General features: G+C 40.6%; 1 long non-coding RNA gene across 8 annotated transcripts in view; it reads left to right on the top strand.

Moving 5' to 3' along the window:
* LOC147752178 (uncharacterized) overlaps nucleotides 1-22,796 on the top strand; it is an 87,152-nt gene that overhangs the window by 46,347 nt on the left and 18,009 nt on the right. For 2 of the 8 annotated variants that reach the window (XR_015314799.1, XR_015314796.1), the window contains exons 2-5: nucleotides 2,370-2,500; nucleotides 8,981-9,062; nucleotides 11,604-12,294; nucleotides 13,878-13,956. This is a non-coding gene — a long non-coding RNA (uncharacterized LOC147752178). Of the gene's footprint in view, nucleotides 1-2,369; nucleotides 2,501-8,980; nucleotides 9,063-10,836; nucleotides 12,295-13,877; nucleotides 13,957-14,227; nucleotides 14,864-22,796 lie in introns of those variants that run through there. The other 6 variants (XR_015314800.1, XR_015314797.1, XR_015314798.1 and 3 more) reach the window with 5 other exon arrangements.

Here is a 22,796-nt window from a genome sequence, read left to right on the forward strand (position 1 = left end):
TTCGTATCGTATAATAACCGTATTATTGTAAAACGGTTAAGTATCAGAAATCGTTTTCAGAACCATTTATGAAAGCTGAAGTAGACAACACGGTTTATAATTCCAAACAATTTTACTCTTGTCGTGATCGAAGACATTGCAAGCGCTTTCGGAGTTTTTGCAGTTCGCTTCTAATTTATATATAATACAGTGGTAATAATATGGCTATAATACTAACTGATTCGGCAACTGGGCTCATAGTCTGTGCCTAGATAGCACTTCTTAACCTTTTAGCGGACTGATGCTGGTCTTGAAGCGATTTGAGGTTTATGGAGAAGGCCGCTTTGAAATAAAAAGCGCTCCATATTACAATTTGCGGATGGCCTATGGTCTTTGAAGAATCTCCAATTAAATTATTCTAAATGAATGACTAAACACAGTTAAGCAAAGAAACAAGTCGTTTTCTTTTCTAGTGAAAAGATTAACTATACAGTTACCCGTAATACTGATACGCGCGTAGCAACAACAGTTAATACCCTAAAAAACACTATTATTATGCCCTAAACGTGATTGCAAGACTCAAGTGGTTTGTAGACTGAAGTCTGGTATAAACCCCATCTCTTTTGCCATGTAATAGCGCTCTTGGGCTATTGAGTGGCGAAAGACTACATTTAGTAGTGATAAATACTACCGAGTTCCCTGAAAGGCGAGTGTGAAAGGCGGCCCCTAGAAACAGTATGCTTTGCCTCTTCGAGAGCCTTCAACTAGCGTGTGTTTCTGTAATGAAACCAAATATCCAGCTTATTGTTGTATAAAGTGTTTCTGCTAATCCCAAGCGATGTACCATAAATGGGAATAATGTAAAGCCGCCACTACCGAGGGAAGAATGAGAAAAAAATATACAAAATCCACTTAATAGCATTCTAAATATAGAAACTTTCATGCAACCTGTGCTAACGGAAGATGCATCGGTCATTGGTATCGGCTCCGCTGAAAGATTTTATTATAAAACACGTTTTTCCTATACGATTATGCAAAAAATTTGAGCGGCGTTATTTTGGTTGGTTGCCCTTATATGGTTGAATACGCTTTTCTTAAACAAGCGTGTGGCTATAATTATTTTTACGACTATATAGTTAGTTTCGAGTCAAAGACACGTTTCATCAGCAGTGGGCTGATGAAACGTGTCTTTGACTATAAATGGACTTTGATCCATTTATAGTGGAAAGTAAATCAATTTACAGGATATCTACTGTTATTTGTTTGAAGAAAGAATCGAAAAGTGTTGTCATCTTTAGCGTCCGTTCCCATAGCTCGCCTTCAACCTGAAATGTTCCTGGTCTCAATGTATTTACGATAGTGAAACTCATATACGTTTCAAGGGAAGTATTTAGTATTAAGCTATTCTATTTATACACGTAATTACAGCATAAATCCACTTGGATGGGAACAGGCAAAAAGAACTAGCCACCGTTCAAGCCGGTGGCAGTTGTTTGAGTGTACAGCCGGTATCCTACGGTATACGCAATATTTGATAAGACAACAGATTTGAATATAGCTTGGTTTAGTATGATATTAAAACGTTCAATTATGTGCTGTTCAGTCGACGAGACCTTATTTATACCTATTTTCAGCTAAAAGGTTTTGATTTGAAGCCAGTTGATAGGTGTACAGGTGTTGTCCTCGTCAATTCAGGCTTTATTACAAATACCTATAAATTCGATTGAAAATTATTAAGTTATTTCGTGCTCTACTGACAAGTAAGAATTTTCGAATATATCGAACTTTAAAATTAAGTTTCATTAATCTGAGATCGAAAATTAAGAGGTCGGCGTTACCCGCTTTCGTTTATATGTAATAGCGCTTGACCTCGTGCTATTGTGATTCTTTCGTCTTTTATTACTATGGAGTACATCGATGTATGGACTAAGTGGTAAATAATTGTGTCAAATCGCCCTGTACGACTTAGCACATTTTCGTATATTTATATTTAATATAATATATATAAAATAAACTAGCAAACACATTATAAAATTCAGTACATTTTTATTTACGCTGCAAATAATGCAGTTCGGTACTAAGCAGCTACCACAAAATGAAAATAATTTCTAAACACTGGGTATGTTTAATGTTAGCGTATCATAGCTATTTTACCAGAACGAAGTATGTGGACTACAATGATGTATCAAAATGCCTTATAGCAAAAACTGCTTAAATGGCAGATCTTGACGCATTTTTTTTTATAAATGCTTATCATTTTTTTTAATTTGTCTTCGGTGCGTTCGATGCAACATATCATTTGAAGCCTCTTAATTTCGATATCTCGGCTTGTATTATTCCTTTCCGCCACCTTTCTACCACTGGCTATATATTTCGCGTTTCTTTTGTAGCAGGTGAACCCAGATGCGAGATTGTAGCGCGGGACCAAGGAAAATCTCTACTCGAAAAAGATTCTGGCTTGTGATTGGGATAATCTGCTGCAATGGGAACTGGGCCAGAAAAGTGACCGAGTAAGTCAACGGTATGTACTCCTCGAAATGAGAATACCACAAAACTCCAATTCAATAATAGGCAACACCGAATAGATCGCATTCGAAGTGACGCGCAGAAATGGATTTTTGCAGAAGATTGCTGGTGAAGATACTCTTGTCGGCTATCTGTTCACATATATAGCTTACTTAGTAACGATGCCAAAAAATTATGGAGTTTTAGTCATGCAGAAAACGTACGCGGCTACCATGAAAACTCTGTATAAGTCTTATTACTTGTCCTTGTTATCGTTTTTTTTTTCTTATCAACCAAGCAGACGAAATGGCACAATTCGATGACGCTCAGTTTTCATAGATGATTAGTTCTCCGTACGTCATCTCGGTTCACGTGCTCCTACATTATATAGCAGTAAGAGCTTTTTACTTAGTAGCACTTTTACTATTAATGAGTAGTCGCTAAAAAATCACCACAAACTGTTGATGTTTCGCCATGGCTTTACGGCTGTGCGCGCGGTTTTTGTGGCTAGAGCTCTCGCAGAAAAAGAGATAAATAGAAAGGAAAATGAGAGGGCTCCGAGCGGCAGTTCCCCATAGGCGTAGCCTACACGCTGGTCAAATTGCGCCGATTGGCCGCAGCTTTTCGTTCTCCATTGGCGGTGCGGTTTCATATCTTCTTCTCCAATTTCGAAGATGAAGGGGTAAGATCCGCTTCCGTAGGCGATCTCCATTGCCGCCGCGATCTTTCTCCGTCGGTCGTTCGTTGATGTTCGCCGCCGATTCCAGCTTTTGAGTAGAATGAAAACTTTGAAATCGTCGCCGCTTGGGAGGCCATCTTTCAGCCCCTCTCTAGAGCTTGACTCCTGGCCTAAATCCGGCCCTTTGTGGGGCAGACCACCTATCAGTCTTCTGCCAAGCTCCACTAGTCCGCCAGTAGACCTTGATTCCTCAGGCCTACAGCTGTTGGCCGTTTGCAGCTTAGTTTCTTCTGTCGCCTATTTCACACTAAGGGGAGATTTCGATGTTTTACCCAACAGCAACGCGGGCTGAGTTTTACCACTCACCAACCAGTTGGTCGGTTGGACCCTGCCCTTAGTGCCTTTGATAACTCATTCTCTTTGGGGCATCATCTGAAGCATACTTGGACAAAGTGGAGGCAGACAAAGGAATCTGGAGGCATTCACCGCTACTGAGCTACTGTCATGCAGAAACGGCGTTTAAGAACGGAGAGCTTGAGTCTGGATCTACGAATATATTGGTATTTTTCGACCAATGGTGCCTGCCATATTTCCATGAATCGAGCAAAATTATAGCTAACGGTGTCGCGGCAGTTCGGCCTAGCCCATGAACGACATTTTGAGGACTTGAGCTGAATAAAAGCCGGGAACTAGGCACTAGTTTCAAGGCAAAATTGGATCATTCTGAGTTTGACCTTCAAGAAATAGATAAAAGAAAAGGAAGTCTGTTTGAGAGTTAGATGGGTCGAACCTGGGATGAACTAAAAAGGAAGAGAAAATACTCCTTCTCCTCCTATGGATGGATACTCCTATAGATGGTCGTCAGCGAAGCCGTTGTTAATAATCAGAATTGAGGCTTATAATATAACGATTTCATATTTATGTCTTCAACGCCGTTTGCTTTCGAGTCCACCTTTCATCATGGAACGAACTAAACTGATACAAGAGCCCCGGGGAAAAAGACAAATGCTGGTTCTACTACCGCAATGACCAAAACGAAAATAGTGGTTTCATTTCGCGAATCTATTTCTTCACATACTGTATTGCTTTCAACAACAACAGTAACAACAACAACATGGCTGTTTGCCAACCAGGTCAAGCCTGATATGCGGCCAACGTCCACCCAACGAAATTGCACGTTCAAACTAGGATCGTCTACGGTGTCGCCCCTACAGGCTCGGTTCTCGGTGATTCACGGCTCTCACCCGAAGGCTATATAGAAGATATGCAGCGTGCCAGTTTGACTTCTCGATAATAGGTTGGACAAACTGACACTTAGAAAAGCTTTTCGAAAAAAAAACAGAGTACTATTAAAGGTCTCTTCAGTGAAGGACCGCGTACCTGCGAGCCCTCCCTACATGAGAAGATCTGATGCGAACTACGGACGGCCAATGTCAATATACTTAAAAATGGGCTCGAGTGAAGTTACGGATTAGAGCTTGCTAAATTTATCATGACTTCCTTACGGAATTAAGAGTACTTGAGGGTGAACTCTGCTATTCCTATTGGTGTTTACAAAGCCATAGTTTCATGTGGACAAGTCACTGGCATCTTAAACCAGGCGAAGCTCATAAAAAACATTTTGAGATGAACTAGGTTTAAAAAATTTGAGAGAAGAGGGAATATGGGTTTCATGCACAGATCGTTTTGCACGCATGAGGATAAGGGGGCAGCGTCATCTGTGTAGCTCATGAGGATGCATGCAGTCCCGTTAGATTAAATGTCGGCGTTGAAATGGATGAAATACCATTAAAGTGAGTAACAAATATTATCAATACAATGCAAACGAAAATTGACGGAACAGCTGCTCGCGTATGGTAACTTGGGCCTTGAGATGGATTTTATGATAATCGAATTATTATGTAACGGTTAAAGGGCCAAAACGTGTCGTTTAAGGGAAAGACGAGATTACTTTGACTAAAAAGCTTAAGCAGAGAAATTATAGAAACAAAAGAAACAGCGAATAATAAGGACAATGTCTGTATCCGAAATTTTTTTATATTTATAAAATCCACCAATAGGCGTCCTGTTATAGTTTGCTGTATCACAAAGAAATAGCTCGATGTCGAAAACCTATTTGAAAGCTGTTTTGTGCATAAACATCTTCGAGGAAAACAAGTTCAGTAGTTGCCTTGTCATTTTCGTCAAATATTAATATCGTTCCCGTTCCGTGGGTCTTTGCCGTTAAACCTTTATTCCGGTTCGAGTTGGCCCGGCTGGTAAATTTTATTTTTAGGCTTCCTCTTACCCTAACGCTTTCTCCGATGAATTTGTATAACTGCTAGCATGCTAACGGCCGTAGACTAAATCCGCTGGAGTCCGAGCAATAGAAAACTTGTCTGTATCTCAAGACAATTTCGGTTCCAAGAATAGATCTTATTCGAATACTGAATGGTAGATATCGCAACTCAACCTGAAAACGATCACAGCTTTTCAACACCATTCTTGCCGGTACAAACGTAGTCTAATCTTAATAAGTAAATGTATAATCTTAAGATGCGCACCACTAACGTTAGTAATGTCCTAATCCCCAAGTGATTGCGGCCCAACTCTGTATATAAGGCCTGTTTGAAGTCGAAGAAGTTACTGCGAATAAATCGCCATTTATCTGTTATAAAATGATCCTCAAGTGAAATCCTCAAGTAAGTGAATCCTCAAGGACGCAAGTAGCAGACGTTTTACCACCAAAGCCTATAATGTACGTTTAAATGTAATGGAAACATTCATTGCCTTCGCGCAACCATTATCAAGTAGATTCTAGGAGAAAAGTACAAAGACTGAATACGCGTCATCGTCATTCCCGAGACTGTGATTATCATCAACGCCAGCAGTCGTCAGTGATGTCGACGCAGTGGGAAAATCAAACAAAATGGTACACAGATTATGCGAAGCGAAAGTCAATTTGCAGCCTCCAACCCGGCCAAATCCTGGGAACACCATCGACTTTAGCCCTTTACCACCATATTTTTATAGCAATAGGAGCAACGAGAACGATAACCGCCCTGGACGGCTACACCTCGCTTGGCCGCCTGTACCAATTTGCCCGACTCGGAGCTATTCGGAGCGGATGCAAATGTTGGCGGTCGACTCTTGGTTTAGTTTTCTGCACTATTTCAACGGCTACTGCCTTCGTGGCTGCACCTTCTACCACTTCCTACATTAATGAAGATCTCGTAGACTAAGGCCTGCAGTAGCAACGACAATAACAAGGGTACTGGCGGCAGCTTCCGTAAGTGTCTGCTGCTCAGCTTTAATCTCTCATTGGGTCAATTTACCAATATAAAACGTGTTACAATACAACCCTCCGTGTGTAAGGATCTGTCCGAGTTAGAGGGATGTACAGCTTCGGCGGGTTTTCGCGCTGAAACTTCAACCCCAGCGACAGCAACGACTGTTGTCGACACGGACAACAACAATGACAACAAATTTAACGGTAACGGCATGAAGATCGCGACAACACCATCGTGCAGCACCGACAACATTCATCATATTCAACGAACCAATCCTCGAACAAGTGCCTCTATCGCCTTTCTCTCTTGTTTTAAGCTTTCCTGTGGGTCTGCCTATCTACTTCTTTTGGATGTGCCTATGTGTGCTTAGCTCATTTCGGCGATAAACTTTATTTTGGAATCAAACCAGGGCACAATTTGTGTGTCTGTGGGTTGCATTTTACAAGAGCAGAGCACGGCATCACAAAGTAAACCCACGCATTTCAAGATTCCCAGACCAACAACCTGGGCGGCCAGGTCAATGTTTGCAGGGGAAAGGCGCAATTTGAAGGCAATATAATGTCTAATGTAGTTTTTCAAATGTGACAATCTTCAAGTCTTTTATATCGGCTTCACTACCAAGAAACTACAGGACACTTACATGCGATGAGCGTGGCGCTAATATTCCTTGGAAGCAGTGTTAAATTTACTTAGCACAACATGCCCATGTTAAACATATATAGGTCCGTTTTTAAAAAGTTTCATTTTGAAGAATAGATAGTTTAACCAGTCTTGATCCAAGTCGCTACTAGAAATAAAACAAGCCATCACTGTGTGTTTCTAAAGTAAATTGAGTGACGTAACAAGAGCAAGTGTTGTCTAATCACGTTTTGTACATTGTCTCAACTAGGATTGCAATAAGTTAGCACCCATTTGTAACGTTCTATAAGTTACTTCTTTTAATCTTCCTCCGGCCTCATTAGCGGTCTCTTAAACCGCGCCTGGGTCTTTTTTTGTGTACGACCTGTATGATCGTATTAGCAGTCACTAAATCGGCGCCGAAAACTCCATGGACCTTTAGCCTATCTAAGTGGAATGGACCAAAATGCTCCAAGTGCCAGGCTCGGTTGAAATCATTTTTTGCTATTTTATCCAAATCGTTGCAATACACTGTAATCTCGTCACACGTGTTTAGATGAAACGACAGCAGCGACAGATAGTTGATTCAAAAGATAAAGCGAGGTCGTCAATGCTATGCGACTCACTTCATTAAATATAGAAGAAGCGGAAGGATCTTATTTAATGGACACCTATGTACGTTATGCTGTTTCCAAAGTCTTGGGAAAGCTTAGATATGTCCGGCAAAATCGCATGCACTCAACAACGCACGGCCGTATCTTTTTTGTGAGCGAAAATGGTTCAAAGCGGATTTAGCGCTTGGTAGTGAGATATTAGGGACCACAGAACGATAAGAAGACACTGCAAGACACATAGACTACCCCATACCTCCAAAAGCATTCGAAGGTCAACGAGAAAGCTGTTGACAGTAATTAACAATATTATAGTTCAAATGATGGTTTACGCGGTGAATATTGAAGTTATGAGCCACCTTTGCAAAAGTGAATCTGGACATCCACGCAATGGGTTTTTTTCATAAAACAAGAATTTTTTTAGCGAGGAACTCGTCTGTAAGTTACGTGTTTCCCTACATGTGTTTGTCCCCGTATGGGAGAAATACGAAACGAGAAAGACATCTAAAACTCATCAAATGTATGGGCTCGAAAAACTCAAAAGGCCTGAATGGCCACGGTCATACTTAAACGACTTAACTATTAACAGTAAGCCCACAACAACGAAGAGATACAAATAGTATCTCTAGTAAGCAGTAAGCACGTGCGCCTCATGTCTTTTGTTACAGCGTTCACGGTGTCTCAAGGGCCGAAAGCTTCAAGATATCCTTGGCCAATAGCATAATCATAATAATATATGTATATATAATAGTAAAATATGAGCAATAATTTAAATTTGGCTCGTGGCTATGAATCTATTTTTTCGATCTAAACTAAATTTTACTGCGTGTTATGACCTTGTGAGGGTGCTGTGGACTAATATCATGAGTTATTATTTCACCTGTATTCCTGCGGCGAGCCAATTATCCTTTAGACACAAAAAAAAAAGGGTTTCACATTACTTCTAAGTTTAGGACCGTTCTTGTGGTCTTAGAATCAGCTTTTTAAATGTCGGACACACATATCACGCTACGAATCGTTGTATTGAGGGGGATGTATTTCCCGAAATGAAAACTCGAGCAAGTTTGAAGAATGTCGACGGTGCCGTCACCGAAGACTCTTAAGCTCTTAAGCACTGTCCACAAAATGTAGGATTCTCTAGGCCTTGAAAGGGGTCCCACAGAGCTTCAACCTTCCTTTCCTCTGAGTAGTACGTGAGCGCTTTTATTTTCCTTTTCCAACAAGAGAAAAAGAGGTAGAAAGACGCTAGCAGGAGAGACGACGACCTTAAACTAGCGAATGTCCTTTTTTGCCATTTTGCTGTCTTCCTTTCTGCTTAGTATATACTCGGATAGAACCGTTTGTGAGCGTGCCGTACGCGTACACTTCAACGCCAACACTCGGCTATCACCACAGCTGCTGGTGAGTGTGAGGACGACAGACATCGACGCTTCGAAGAGAGATGGTGAGAGGGAAAGGAAGACAAAGAGGGAAAGAGAAAACGAAAGGAAGGCGAGCTTTCCTCTAGAATAGGAAAGATTTTTACTCTGCTGCGGGTTTGGCATCACGATGGTAGGCAACGTTCGCAGTAAGAGGAAGGCGTGCTTCAACATGGCCGAGTGGAATAATTCCATGCTACTGTTGCACTTCAATGCGGTGGCTACTGCCGTCATCTCCGTTGCTATCAGTCAGTGCACTTTACGAGTACTCACCCTGTTATTGCACTATATTTTCTGGCCACGTGTTGTTTAAAAACCAGAAGACGGTATTCTTCAATCAGTTTGCTTATAATCGGAGTGTTATTGCCATGCTGATGATGATGACGATGATGATAACTCTGAACTCAAAGTTCGTTAGGAAGTGAATTAACTTTCATTTACTAGACAAACTATTAATTTTGCCTACGTTTACTATGTATACCATGAACAGTGGAAACATCCGACGGGCTGCGACTAAAAAACAATATATAAAATCATACAGAATGAAAGTGCACGATAGCAAATAGGCATTAAATACTGCACTAATCAGCAGCACATAATTATAAACACATTTCGTGCATTTTTCCCCTTGTCAGTTTTCGCCCCCCTTGTTGAAGATATGCTTGTCGGCGCGAAGCACAGCTAATACTCCTTGAAACCTAGTACATTGAGTAAGCTTTTGTTCTCTCAGAAAGGTAGTAGTAGCAGTCGTAAAAAAGGATGCGCCTATTTTTAGGTTTGAGTGGTCTATTTCTGTCCCCCTCATCAATGGTAGAGGGAGAAAGATCTCTCAGATTTGTAAGCCATCTTCAAGCGGATCACATTTTTATTTCCCCGGTGTCGTTTGCTTATTTTGGGGTTCGTTTATCGGGGCTATTGTGCTGTAGTTGCAGCCGGAGAAGGGGTAATCGTTCTGCTGACGAACAGGGAGAGGCAATGGGGAGAATCGGCGTAGGACAACTCAAACGAGCGGTTGGTATAATGAGACGACAATTGTCTCGTCAATTGTCGCTTATCGTTGAATGTGCGCCCCGCCTTCTTCATCGGTGAACTTGCAGGAAGTAGATTTAGACAGACGGGACTGCTGCTGCTGTTGTTATGAGTGTTATTCAATCCCCTTTGGCTCCGATCCGCTCTCCTTGATTTACTCGACGTACTTTTCTTCCTCGACAGGAAGTTTCGTTCCAATGTATGTTGTATTGCTAGTAGAGGTATAATAGAGATCTAGAGAGAAACACATTGTGTGTGTACAGTAATGCCAGCCTACTAAGGGTTAGGCTGCTGTCTCAGCCTTTTACTCGGTTTTCCTGCGTCTAAAAACACGCTGCAATAAACAACTCACCCCGATTCCTGTGCCTAAGTTGAAGGAAAAAATACTTGCTTCAAATAAGAACAGTCTTGTTTTTACGTCGTATAGGCTTTCTTGGCCGAGACCACTGTTCGGTGTTAAGAGGAAATGAAAGAGGAATGGTACAGATGAATATCACCGAACAACAGGTCTGATTAAGACTCACGAAGTTTAGAATTTTGCTGAGGATAAAATCAGGAGTATCATGAAGTTAGGCTATCAAGTTCGAAGCATTCCACACCAACTTATGGAAAAAAAAAACGCTAATGCTCTCGTACAGTGCACTGTGAACATACAATTTCATAATCAGTTCCCTTTTGTACCGAATGTTGGCTTACTTCAGCCCTTGTTTCTTATCTTACTTTTCAGTACGTACAGTTGCGTTAGTCAGTGAGACACTCACAGCCGTACGTTACAGAACACCACCAATAATCTCCTTCGAATTGGCCAAAAACAGAAACTCGCCCTCCCGACCCGCCTGCTCGTTTTGCTTTGCTTGATCCAGGCGATAGGAAACGACCAGTTAAGTAGTATCAAAGCCCTTTTTCTACGGCATTGTTTCTTAAAAAGGCCCTTTATCGGTAGTGAAAGCGTTGCCTGACTGAATGGACAAAGGAAGCGGCCTTCGCAATACACAGAACATGGGCTGCAGAACCCGGAGAGAACAGTTTTTCTTATTCGAATGGGGAACCAATTGAAGGTTAGGTTAGGCTAAAATGGCTGGACTGCTAGACGTCTATTTGGCTGCAAAGATTTCGAGTAGTTGTAACGTTTTCCTTCAGAAATTGAGCAGGAGGACTTGCGACGTTGTCGACGGAGCGGAAGGTGGAGGTGAAGTGAGTGGTTCAACCGAAGTTTCCTTTTGTCGTTCTTTTCCCATCTTTCAATCGTTTCCTTCCATCGCTCAGAGTTGTTCATACAAACACTGCATTTTTACTGTACTGGTAGAATGTTTTTTAACTGGATCAAGAGCGAAAAAGCAAAGGAGAATCAATCTCGGCAAATCCTCGAAAAACTGCTGGGAAGTATTGCTAAGACCTATTAAGGATTCCTGAGGAGCCCGAAGCATTGAGCTCTGTATTGACTCTCCATGTACTAAAGTTCCGGGATAATACTTTACTTTCTTTCGTGCACCAGGCCTCACAGAAGAGCGTCTTTTTTTGCCAAGTAAATTCAGGAACACGTGAGGTGGTCTACGTTCGACACCCGAGGTAAGCACACTTTGCTTTGCTTTTATCCTTTTTCCCTTTATGGGTTTGTCGAATTCCTCTAATGCGGCAAAATAGTTATAAACCTTGTCCTTAATAGAGGCATTTCGAACCCGTTTGTCGGGAAATGAAGTCGATGGTTTATTGAAGGAGTGTAGATGCTCCCGTATTGTTTTTAAGGTTGGGGTTTCGACCATTGATTTTGTTTCATGAAGCCCACTACTTGCGATGTGACCTAATGAAATAAATCACCCTATGCACAGAACTACATCTATTTTAAGTCTTATTTTTGGGTAAACATTCAGTGGGAATTGTATGGCATCACGCATCTTAAGCATCTTGAGTTTTTGGAAAGAAACAAAAACAGAGTGCGCTTACTGCGTAAATCGGAAACCTGCCAAGCGTGCGCGTTAGTGTTAACCTTTCCCAGCATTACTGGGCTCGTGAACCGTATGACGAAGCCGAGTAGCCTGGAATTTCGTCGAATGCCTAGAAACTTATTACCTTTAGATTACGAGTCGCGTTTGTACGCTGAACCCATCGACACACACCACCATCGACTGCTGCTTCTTCGTCTCTAGTCAACATTTCGACTTGCCAGCGCATTGAATTAATCAAAGGTAACTTATAATTAAGGAATAATGGTAATAATAGTAATGACGACAGTAACACGATTTAGTATATCCACTGGAAATATCGCGGCAGTAGGTGACCAATAAATACTTCTTATTGATCAAATGCAGAAAGCGAACCCATCAGAAACAGGCAAAGGGCCAATGTTACTATGGTTGCTACTAAAGCAGGTTTTCTGATAACGTCTTGCACTTGTAACTTTTTTGTTGTTTCAAAGTCTCTGCGTTTACGTGTGTCGCACACTTTACACACTCTGCTAAATTTCTTATGCCTTCTATATTTTATAAAAGGCGGGTCTTATTAACCTAACGACGTCTCTATGTTTCTGTTAGGGTAAGTATTTATTTCTGATTCTCCCCTTGTAGCGCTTTTATGAAGCGATTCTCTTAGCATATGATGTGCGCTAGTAATAGCAGTGGTTAAATACGGTTCATTTAACGCTTCTTTCGGTATCGGTTGGGGTGCCAGCAGTATCAGCACCACTTCGCCGCGACGTCCGCCCAGTAGGCATGCCTCGCTTTTTTTTGCCACGTAAATACTGGGTCGGAAAACGGCGACTTTGCTAACCATAAATTACGATGGTCAACGGAGTCAAAAGAGTAAAATCTACCATGCTCGCCTAAACCAATGGGGCACAACAGTCGGAACGTTAAAGAAACCAACGGAAACGACCGTACGACGGGAGCTTCATTTCAGGGCCGTAAAGGCTGGCTTTCATCACTGTTTTACTATACTGTGTGTACTACACTAACTAGATCATCATACATTTCTCTACCAAAAGAAAGCCCAATGGACTGTGGTAACTAGAAAAAGAAAAAACAACATCAATAAGGCTGCTATTAGCGGCTATTACTTTGAATTACGTCATAGCACATTTGCGTGAGGAATATGGCTCAGTCTAGTTTTGATGTAATACATGCGAAACCAGCAAAAGGATACTAAGTAATAGTGATCTAAGTCCTAACTAATACTAAAGTATATAGATAATGGCTCTTAAAAATATAAGAGTTTCTGAAAGAAGATCACAAGAATGAAGAAGAAATAAAAAATGATCAGGAGAAAGAACCAATTAGATAATAATTAGTCAACATTTAACTAAGTTAGATGTTCTATAAACACACGGATAACCATTCACAGCAAATCTGACTTGCTAGGTATGAGTACCCTAACAACTTTTTGTCACGACAATGGCTCTAAACTGTTTGTCCTGGGTTCAGCGTATTAATAAGGAGTGAACGAGATTTTATGTGAGTGAACATGATAATCCTATTATGATCGGACACAGCTGAAAAATGGAGGCAATATCTTAATATGCTACTTAATACATATATATCTCCTTCCGGATTGCTATTGGAACAGATACGAACTATCAAACCTGGAAAATGTTGTCTAATATATATATATGTTGGCATTTTACTAATGACTAGGTTATAGTCATTATCTCGTCAAGCAACTGCTATATAGCATCCTGTTTAATCTGGTCTATATTAATGATAATATTGGTAGGAACACTGCGAAAACATATATGAGCTGGAGTTCCTCTCATGGGCTCCGTTATTCTACATTTCAGCCACATCCTAAAGAATACCTCAGATTTTTCTCACGTGGCCTCTATCAGGACCATGGCTAACGTCATAGGTGAATTGAAGGTGAGTTGTCTCCGGCCGACCCGGGCATCACACGCATCCGACACATTTTATAAGCCCAAAATGCCCTTTAAAGAACACATATGTATGGAAACACACCGCCCAAAATTTTAAACCCTTATATTTGCTTAGAGGAATCTTAGCGCCGAGTTCGTGCAAGGCTATCCAAAAAGGACTCAAAGCGCTCTTAGACAATGTAAAATCATGTATTTTTTTATACCTCAATTTTTTTTTATATCTCAAGACATATAAGTTAGATGAGATGAAGCACCCTTTGCTCCACTAATTCAATTGAAATTTATTTCCGGGGTTGCGAACGTTCTGTTCTTTGGGAGACTCTCTACCTATTCTAGCGTTGTAGCTACCCTATGGGTAACTTTGTCAAAAAAGCTTTAGGCCACGGCGAATATCTTTTCATGAAAGTAACGAATTCTCATAGGCGGACGATTTTAAATTCTGACTATAAAAATAGGACCAAATGAGACGGCATAACTGCACCTAAAGTTTGTTCAAAAGCCCCAAAGACATCAGCTTCGGTAAGCTAATACAATTATAAGGTTTGTTTTACATATATGTATATGCTATATGGTATGTTTTACATATGTATGCTTTGTGATTATATGATGTAATGCCATATGCCATTGCCGTTGAAAACGCAAATCTTATACGGCAAAGAAATAGAAAACATACTAATGAGTTAGAAAAATATAGAGAATTTGTTGTTGTACAAATTTCATATGCTTCACTCGTTTAAATTCAGTTTATGTTCCCCAACGTAATATCCAGTTAAAATTGCTTTTGATGTAAACCGTAATAACTGTGGATTATTTTCTGGGTTTTTTTGTGAATTATCTTCCTTCGGATCACGAAATCGTCATGGGGAGCTGGCTGAGTCTGATAAATACCAGAGGTGAGGCTATATAAGCATTTGTTTGTCTGTAAAAACTCGATACAAATAACGACGTGTGACCCGGTCAATTACAAGGTAGAATAATCCACGATTTATTTGTTTAGATTTCTGACCTCTGTTGGCGGACAAATGAAATTGCTCAGTTTACTTCAAGCTTCTTGGTACTATTCCTTTGTGGCAGTAGAATCATTCAGCAATTTTATGATATTAGTAGAGTACGCTAAGAAGAAGCTCGGCTTTTGGCTTAAATCTTGCAAAACTCTTCGGCTTGAACCCTCCTTTGAGGGAAACCAAGATTACTGCAGTGTATCTTGACGTTATACACTTAAGTTTACGTCTCGTCACCTGTAATGACATGCTGGAGCTAGCTCAACTTTGTTTGGAGCGCATCAAGATTCTCTCGAGACAGTTTTGCCTGGCTAACTATTCAGGCGCAGTTCTCGTTGTAACCTCCTTGCCTGTAAATGATGTTCCAAGAAAGTTTACATAACTGTAAGATATCTAATTCTACGGCGAACCTACTAAGGATAAGTCATACTAAGGAGACTAAGCAATTTTCCAGCTCAAGTTTTTTTTGTGGTCTTTACGTGTTCTCTCGTACTCTCTGTGCCAGGTAACTTAAAGGGTTATTCTCAGACTCTTTATCCATTGTCCCGTTGGTATCATCTATACACTTGGCATTGATTCAGAACTTAGACACCAAATGTTTTCTGCGCCCCTCGCAGCTCTGAGGGCTTGACTTTGTTTTTAACGAAGAACATAGTATCCGCTCCTAAGTACTTACTTTTGTTTGCTAAAAAAAACGGCAAATGGCCAAGAGGTACTTAATCCAGGGCACTTGCAAGTCACAGATAATAATCATGTCGAGTTTTATATCTATATTACTCCCCGTGAGCGCTGCTTCAGACAGCTAAGTATGCTCACGTCTCGACGGCAGGCGACGCTACTTGCTCCTTATTTCCTTATATCCCTATATTTCTATATATCCTTACGACAAAGCACAAGTTCCAGAGTTTCGAAATTTGGTCTTAAAAGATATGCAGGCAATGTGGCACCATAATCGCGGCCATGGATCGGTTTTCGCTCGACAAAACCTGCTTACTTATTTGACCGAGTCGTGCAGCCGTCATTGGTCTGAATCATAGATAGTCCAAAAAGTAAAACAGGGGGCGAAGTACGCATCTAGAAAAGTAAAGGTTGGTGTCGTTTTTTGCTCCGGATAAAACTTAAGACTGAGGTTTGCTTTAGTACAAATATAAATGCTTCCTTTAAAACGAAATATCCGTAACTAAATTTAAACAATCCCATCAAACTCAATGCAAACACATATAGCAAAAAGGGAATAATTACAGTTATCTAAATTTAGTGACTGATGTTGCAGCATCCACGTGGTAGTTCCTATAGTTTTATATATGTTTCTACGGTACCATCAAAACCGCTGACCCAGAACAGTTCTCTAATCAGAGTTACGCATTTTAAATTCTAAATGTGTTGTATTAATATCTGTATAGTAAAAATAATAAGAAGAAATGAAAAGGCGATCTAGCTTTGTGGTCTTCTGGCCAGAACTAGTGCTCTAAAACCACTTACTCCGCGTATCTATAACCACTAACGTGTTTTATTTAGTAATGCATAATAGAGCATTTACTTCGCTTTAACTCGACAACGTTTATCCTGTCAGATGTCCTCATACCACGATACGCATCTTCTAATGGCCAGTGAGCTTAAGCGACCACGTAGACCTCTTTGTAGGTTCTTATTGTACGTGTCAGGTGGGATTCCGTTTTCGTTAAAGAAGGTTAGCAAATACCTATCTAATAGGATTGGTGCTCACTTTGTCGAGGCGGCAGATATACGGTACGAAAAAAATCATTTGAAGCTTTAGTTCGTAGGCCAGTCCACGTGATAAGCACATACATGTTTACGGTCCCTACTCTACATCCCTCGAAGCGAAAATAGCAGGTTATGAACCAACGTATGGTCCTGTACACGTCCATCATCATCGACCTGTTACCAGGCAACCTCGATGATAGACTGAGAATACAAAGGTGATCTTGGCCTTGGCTGGTCGAGGGACGCGGTTTACATCGACATAACACATCATCAGCCTATTGACTTTCCATTCTCGCTGTAATATTAGTTAGTTGACTGCTGCAAACCTGCACCGTTTGTCGTCTACGTAAAAATTGAGGCATCAGTGCTAAGTATCGTAGCACTAAAAAATGTTGAGGTTAAAGTTAATATAATTTCGAAAATGAATTCGTATAACTATTATCAAAAATGATTTTCTACGTGTAAATTTAACTTAAAAATTAAAGGAAGGAAATGCCTTTTACGCCCTGTAAGAGTAAATACAGCCACCCTTAACATAAAGATTAAAATGAGCATCTACGTTATAAGTACCATGTAAAATACTAACAATTAATAATAGTACCAACACAACTAAAATGTGTTATGTTGGTCTGTCTGGGCTTGGGCTTGATTTACGCAACGTCTACCTAGAAGTTATAGAACGCGCTCCCTGAAGAAAAGCGACGGCATAGGGTGTTTTGCTGGCTGCGTGTTCGGAAGCGGTTAACAGGAGCCTTAAGTGTATATAATCTCTAACTACTTAAACCAACTAAACGCCAGTGGAAGCATTTGTTATCGTAACGAAATTAGCAAAGTGAAGAATTTCACCATTATCGAAATTCTTAGAGTTACCGGAGTAACGCTAAGAAGTCGCTTGTTTGTATCATGGCTACCCTGCGTGGTTTGAATTCGTTTATTTGAGCATTACGTTTGGGTAAGGCACATTCGTAAGTGACTAAAAAATTAAAATAGGACCTTTACCTGCCATCGACGGCCTGCATAACATTGGCTGGACCACTCGCCATTGTACGTGCCTAAGTATATAACTGCAACATCTATATGGAACATGTGATAAACAAAAAATTGTCTTATCGAATAACTCTTACATTCTTGATTAATGAGTTTTAATAAGTTTAAAAAGTGTTCCTCTTTTTATCGTTGTTATTTATGTGTATATAAATTATTTAAAGAAACGCAGCTTGTTTATGGTTGCTGTTACGCCTAATCTGACTATCTATCTTATATTCAGATCAGTTCAGATAAAGACGCCTAGACCCTATTTGATTACGATAGGAAATTCTATGATATAATTCGAACTGAGGCGCACATACATATATCGGAAATATTGAAAGTCCATCCATATCGTTGCTATAGAAATCTTCATGAGGAAATATTACAAGATATCCCAAGTCAGCCAATGCTCAGACTCTGGAAACGTGGGGTTTGGGTTTGCCACGATCACACTTATCGAGCGCTAGCTAATAATTCTGAAGCTGATGTGCGATTTTCGTTCTGTGTCTTCCATCTCATTCGTTCCCTTTTTTTCCTAATACATTTTGATAGCTTCTGTTCAGTTTTGATTTCATTTGTAATGAATTATAGGCCATCCGCTCTGCAGAAACTCATCTGATTTCCTTTTTTCTGCTGTAGATTCCCACCATCAGTACCCGCAGCCATGGCCACCAAGTCAATTCTTGGTCTCTAAGCTTGTGCTCGTTCGCTAATGTCGGCAATTACAATATAATTGCTCCTGTCTGGCACCCAATCCTCGAAATCGAGGCCTACCACAGTACAGGGATGCTTAGGCAAGGCCAACGCGATTTTTGCTAGCTCAATCGAGAGGGCGTGTCGACTGGCCAGTGTCCCCATAACGGCTCCCTAACGGCAGCGTAATGATTCGAAAATTGGACGAAACCAATTCTATTTTTGGGTGCGGAAACCAGTAGAAAGCGCTTGGTCAAAAGGGGTCACGGGCAAGAAGGGGGAAGCAGTGGTTCAACTGGCAACTGACAAAGCGTCACCAAATCGCCAAAGCGTATAAATAGTATGTCAACGTATATACGCCTATGTGCTCTCTAATCTAAAGCCTAATACATCCCACACACAAATGTATATCCGATGAAATTGTATAGTGTCGCCGTTGTAAACGAACGGTGGATCGGGTGAAAATGATGCTTTACGGTGGGATACCTTTGTCGAAAATGCCTAACTTGGAAGCATTGTGTAATTTCACTTAACAGCAATATTCTAATGAAAGTATAAATAAAAAGCCGCTAGAGGCTCGTGTATGTTGCCATACATTGTTCCAATGATTGAGGTTGCGGCTTCATTGTTGCTCCTACCTATAATCGCTAGATCGGCGCGAACCGTATCTAAATGCATCAAGGCTGTAGTAGTTGGAGTGCGTAGTATTGTGTTGACTAAGTCAAGCTCCATAGCGGCAAATACCTTACAAAATTCCATCTCAATCGCTATGCCTGACATTCGGAACATGAGGAGATGCAACTCTTCACTTCATTGAGGTGTTTGTGTTCAGTGTCGACCGGCGTCGTTTCGCCTTTAATATTATGATATGCTCAGCCATTTCGTGTAGCTTTCGAAAGTCCAATCAACTTCTTTTAAAAAGCGAACCATCTGGCACCCTAGTGTTTCCCTTCTTTACGGATATTGCACGAACCTTTCGCGGAAGATTCGTCATGTATTTTGTTCTTTCCATTCTGGTTTTCTGTTCTGCAATAACTCATTTATCTTCCATAAAAAATCTGTGCATGTAACTTTCGTGTAGCAGATTGCAAGGTTGGCATCATTTTATTTAACCCATTTTTGTTTCGTCTGTCCATTAGCTAGTGCAGGCGCATTTCAAGCTCTATGCAATTTTTCTACATGGGCCCAAACCTTCTCGGGGTCTTTAACAAAAAATGACGTTTGTAATTCAACTAAATACCTATCAAAATGCCCAGTGATAACTAATACTGAATTTAAAGGTGACTTTGTAAACGAAAGTAAATCAATTGGAAAACACCTTTACGCAACGAGCGGTTTGAGTAATGATTGATAGTGATACAGAAATAACAGGAACATGTCGGTAACAAAAATGTATTTCATATTGAGCAAAAGTGTATAATTAACACACTGGAATAACTAAGTGGGACATATTTGACAGTTGGTTAAGGCAAAACTTTTATGCAAGACAAATATATCATTTCGATATGATTTCAACTGAATTTCACTGTCAAATACAGGTGGAGTAACAGCAATATTATATCGCTACATTTATTTGCCCTTTTGTAGTGTTTATTATTTTTTAATTTCTTTATTAGAAAAATTCTAGACGTGCACGATCATCGTTTACTCCAGCACGCTCACCTAACTATAAAAATTTTCAGCGTCGGTATCCTATATTGTGTCCCTGGTACCAGTGTTACGATATATGAGATCATCAAATTGATGCAACTCAAAATATACACTTGACTTTTTCTTTTTCGCCTAAAAATCATCCATTTGTTTTTATTATTAGCTCTTTGGGGTCACTTGCAAAGTTCAAGACATTTCGCTTCCCCAAAGAGACAGTAATGAGGGTCGCCGTTGTACTAGTGATGAAAATTATCGGGGTAATGTCTCTGCCTCGTCCTATCGTGCGCTCTATGGAGAGTCGTATAGGTTTCCAAAGTACAGCGGATTGGATGTAGTCCTCGTTTTAGCTAGCATCCGCTGCCATAGCTAGCATCCGATCAAAAAGCTCACTCAATATGACAGTCAAGTAGCGCCGGAGACGTTTTTGGTCAGCAGAGAGGACGCAATTGTTCCACTTCGAAAAATTCGCGCCAAAACCTGTACAGGTTTGCCCTCGCAATGACAATGCAAGCCTAGGTTACAGTGTTGTGCACTTTAAAACCACATGCAATTTTATAATCCACTGCGTGTTCACCTGTGCAAATATAACTCAGACGAATCCATGGAAATTCTTAGCTATTTTGCATTTGGTCTAGCTTATGTTGCCCGATCTCACCTCACCCGCTGTTCCTGGTCAATTCTTTTACGCAAACCATATTCTGACTCAGCCCAATAGAAGTTTTGCCGTCGACTTCGGCAATAGTCAACTGCCCTAACGTTGTGTTTGCGCACCTGGTAAAATACTGGGAGAGAAGAGCGGGAATTTCGTTGTAACCTGTCAACGGCGCCGACGATGAAGGACGCTTCGGTTGAAACGTGGGTGCAAACGGAGGGCTATTTCCTACGTTGATGACACTACTTGGTCTCGCTGTTTGTGTTGTTTGAGCCAGAGGAAGGGGTCTTGATATTATAAAGTTAGCTTAAGAAAACCAAAGCCGCAAAATCGAGAAAAATTTTGTGCTTGAGAGTCGAAATATAAGCGGGCTGGTAAGCTGGATAAAGGAATGGAAATGCGAGGACGCCAATCGAGATCATTTGGATATATATTCGAAACAGACAATTTCCCTTCTGCAGGGCCTGACCGACGTCTGACGTCGTTGCACGTCATGGTTGACAAAAACAACGAGTACTCCATTTCGCGCGACAAATTTAGAGAGTCATGAAAATCCTAAGACTTTCGCTTGTGGACAATGGATGTAGGAATCACGGCTGACTACCTAGTGCTTCGGAGTTGCTATCATTCGAGCTTGTCAAGGTGTGACGCAAATATGCAATGAATACAAGTGAGAAGATTTTAAGGATCAACAACGCACACCTTATGTCCCATGTAACGTTTAGGACCAAAATTTGTACGTTCCACGTTTTCGCCCTTACGAAAACGAAAAATTGGAAAATTCTATTATCTAGGGGTCGTCCTACTGCTTCCAAATATTCCCGCAGCAAATGATAGGACTTCGCAGACTTTTGACAAATTCATGTCTCGAAAGAAAACCATTTTGTACGGCGAATGCAAAAGTAATTAGATAGACGCAATCGTCGAACAAGCTGTCATCATATTAGGTACTACAGTAAAGCATTGTGTGCTAATGATTAAGAAAAATGACCAAAACGATGAGCGTGTGTTTCGAAAGCATAATGCAGCATGAGGCAGGTATGGTACAGTCCTTAAGGTTCTTTCTGATAGGGAATAGGACCTATTTGGTCGCTTCGGGTAACTTAAAAGCGAGTAGTTTAACTACCCCTGCATCAATTTCCTGCTGGAAAATAATCAGTATTATAAATCTATTTCTCAACGACCTTGTCATTGTCATTGTCATTTAATTGATATCTCACGGATTCCTGACAGAAGGGGCAAGTTCTTTTTTGCCTCACTCCGGAACTCAGTTGGCAATTCAGCGGTACTTACACCGAAAGATAACACAAATATGAAGGAAATCTGTGTTACTATAGGCTCAAGTAGCTTTGATTTTTACGGAGACGGTGGGCACTATCCAAGCCCTCAATTATACGGTTCCCTTAGCTCGAGCGTCGAATCGAACGATTACCTACGTATGTGTGCTGTCGATAGACAAATTTATTTTTTCAACGATGTACTCTACCTTTACAGTGGTCGCATTCAGATGGATGTTGACAATGAGTGAAGTTTATAATTTATCATGCGCTCACATCTCAGCGAAAATGTTTGTCAAAATAACGTATACGTTTAAAGGAGAAGCTTTTTGCTTCAAGGCTGCTTTAGAGATTTTTTTTCGTCGAGTACGAGTCGTTGATAATTTTATATAAACGTACGCTTGTTCGTCATGATCCAAGGGACAATGAACACATTATACGACGACTAGCATCTCTCCTATCGTTGGCCCAAGATACTCGAAGCATGGCCGTTCGGTTTAACTAAGCTCTTCTGGCTAGATTTTAGGCATTTTCTGCAGTCCATTTATGGAGGTATTTCTCATAACACGAATTCTCGCGAAGACTCGAAATACAGGGTCTGTACATTCGAACATGGTCTTCCACAGTGTGACTGTAGCCGCCTAGCTAGCCGATTATAAAGCAGCATTGTATCTATTAATTTCACTCACTTTCGAATACCGGCTCACTTTGCTTCTTAAGGCAACTTGCGCTCGTATATCAAAAACATCATATTGCCAATTTTTCTTCTAATGGATAGGCAGTCTTTCAACCGGTGCGA

This window comes from Varroa jacobsoni, unplaced genomic scaffold, assembly GCF_002532875.2.
Source record: "Varroa jacobsoni isolate VJ856 unplaced genomic scaffold, vjacob_1.0 scaffold_1430, whole genome shotgun sequence".
In the NCBI taxonomy this organism is placed as follows: domain Eukaryota; kingdom Metazoa; phylum Arthropoda; class Arachnida; order Mesostigmata; family Varroidae; genus Varroa; species Varroa jacobsoni.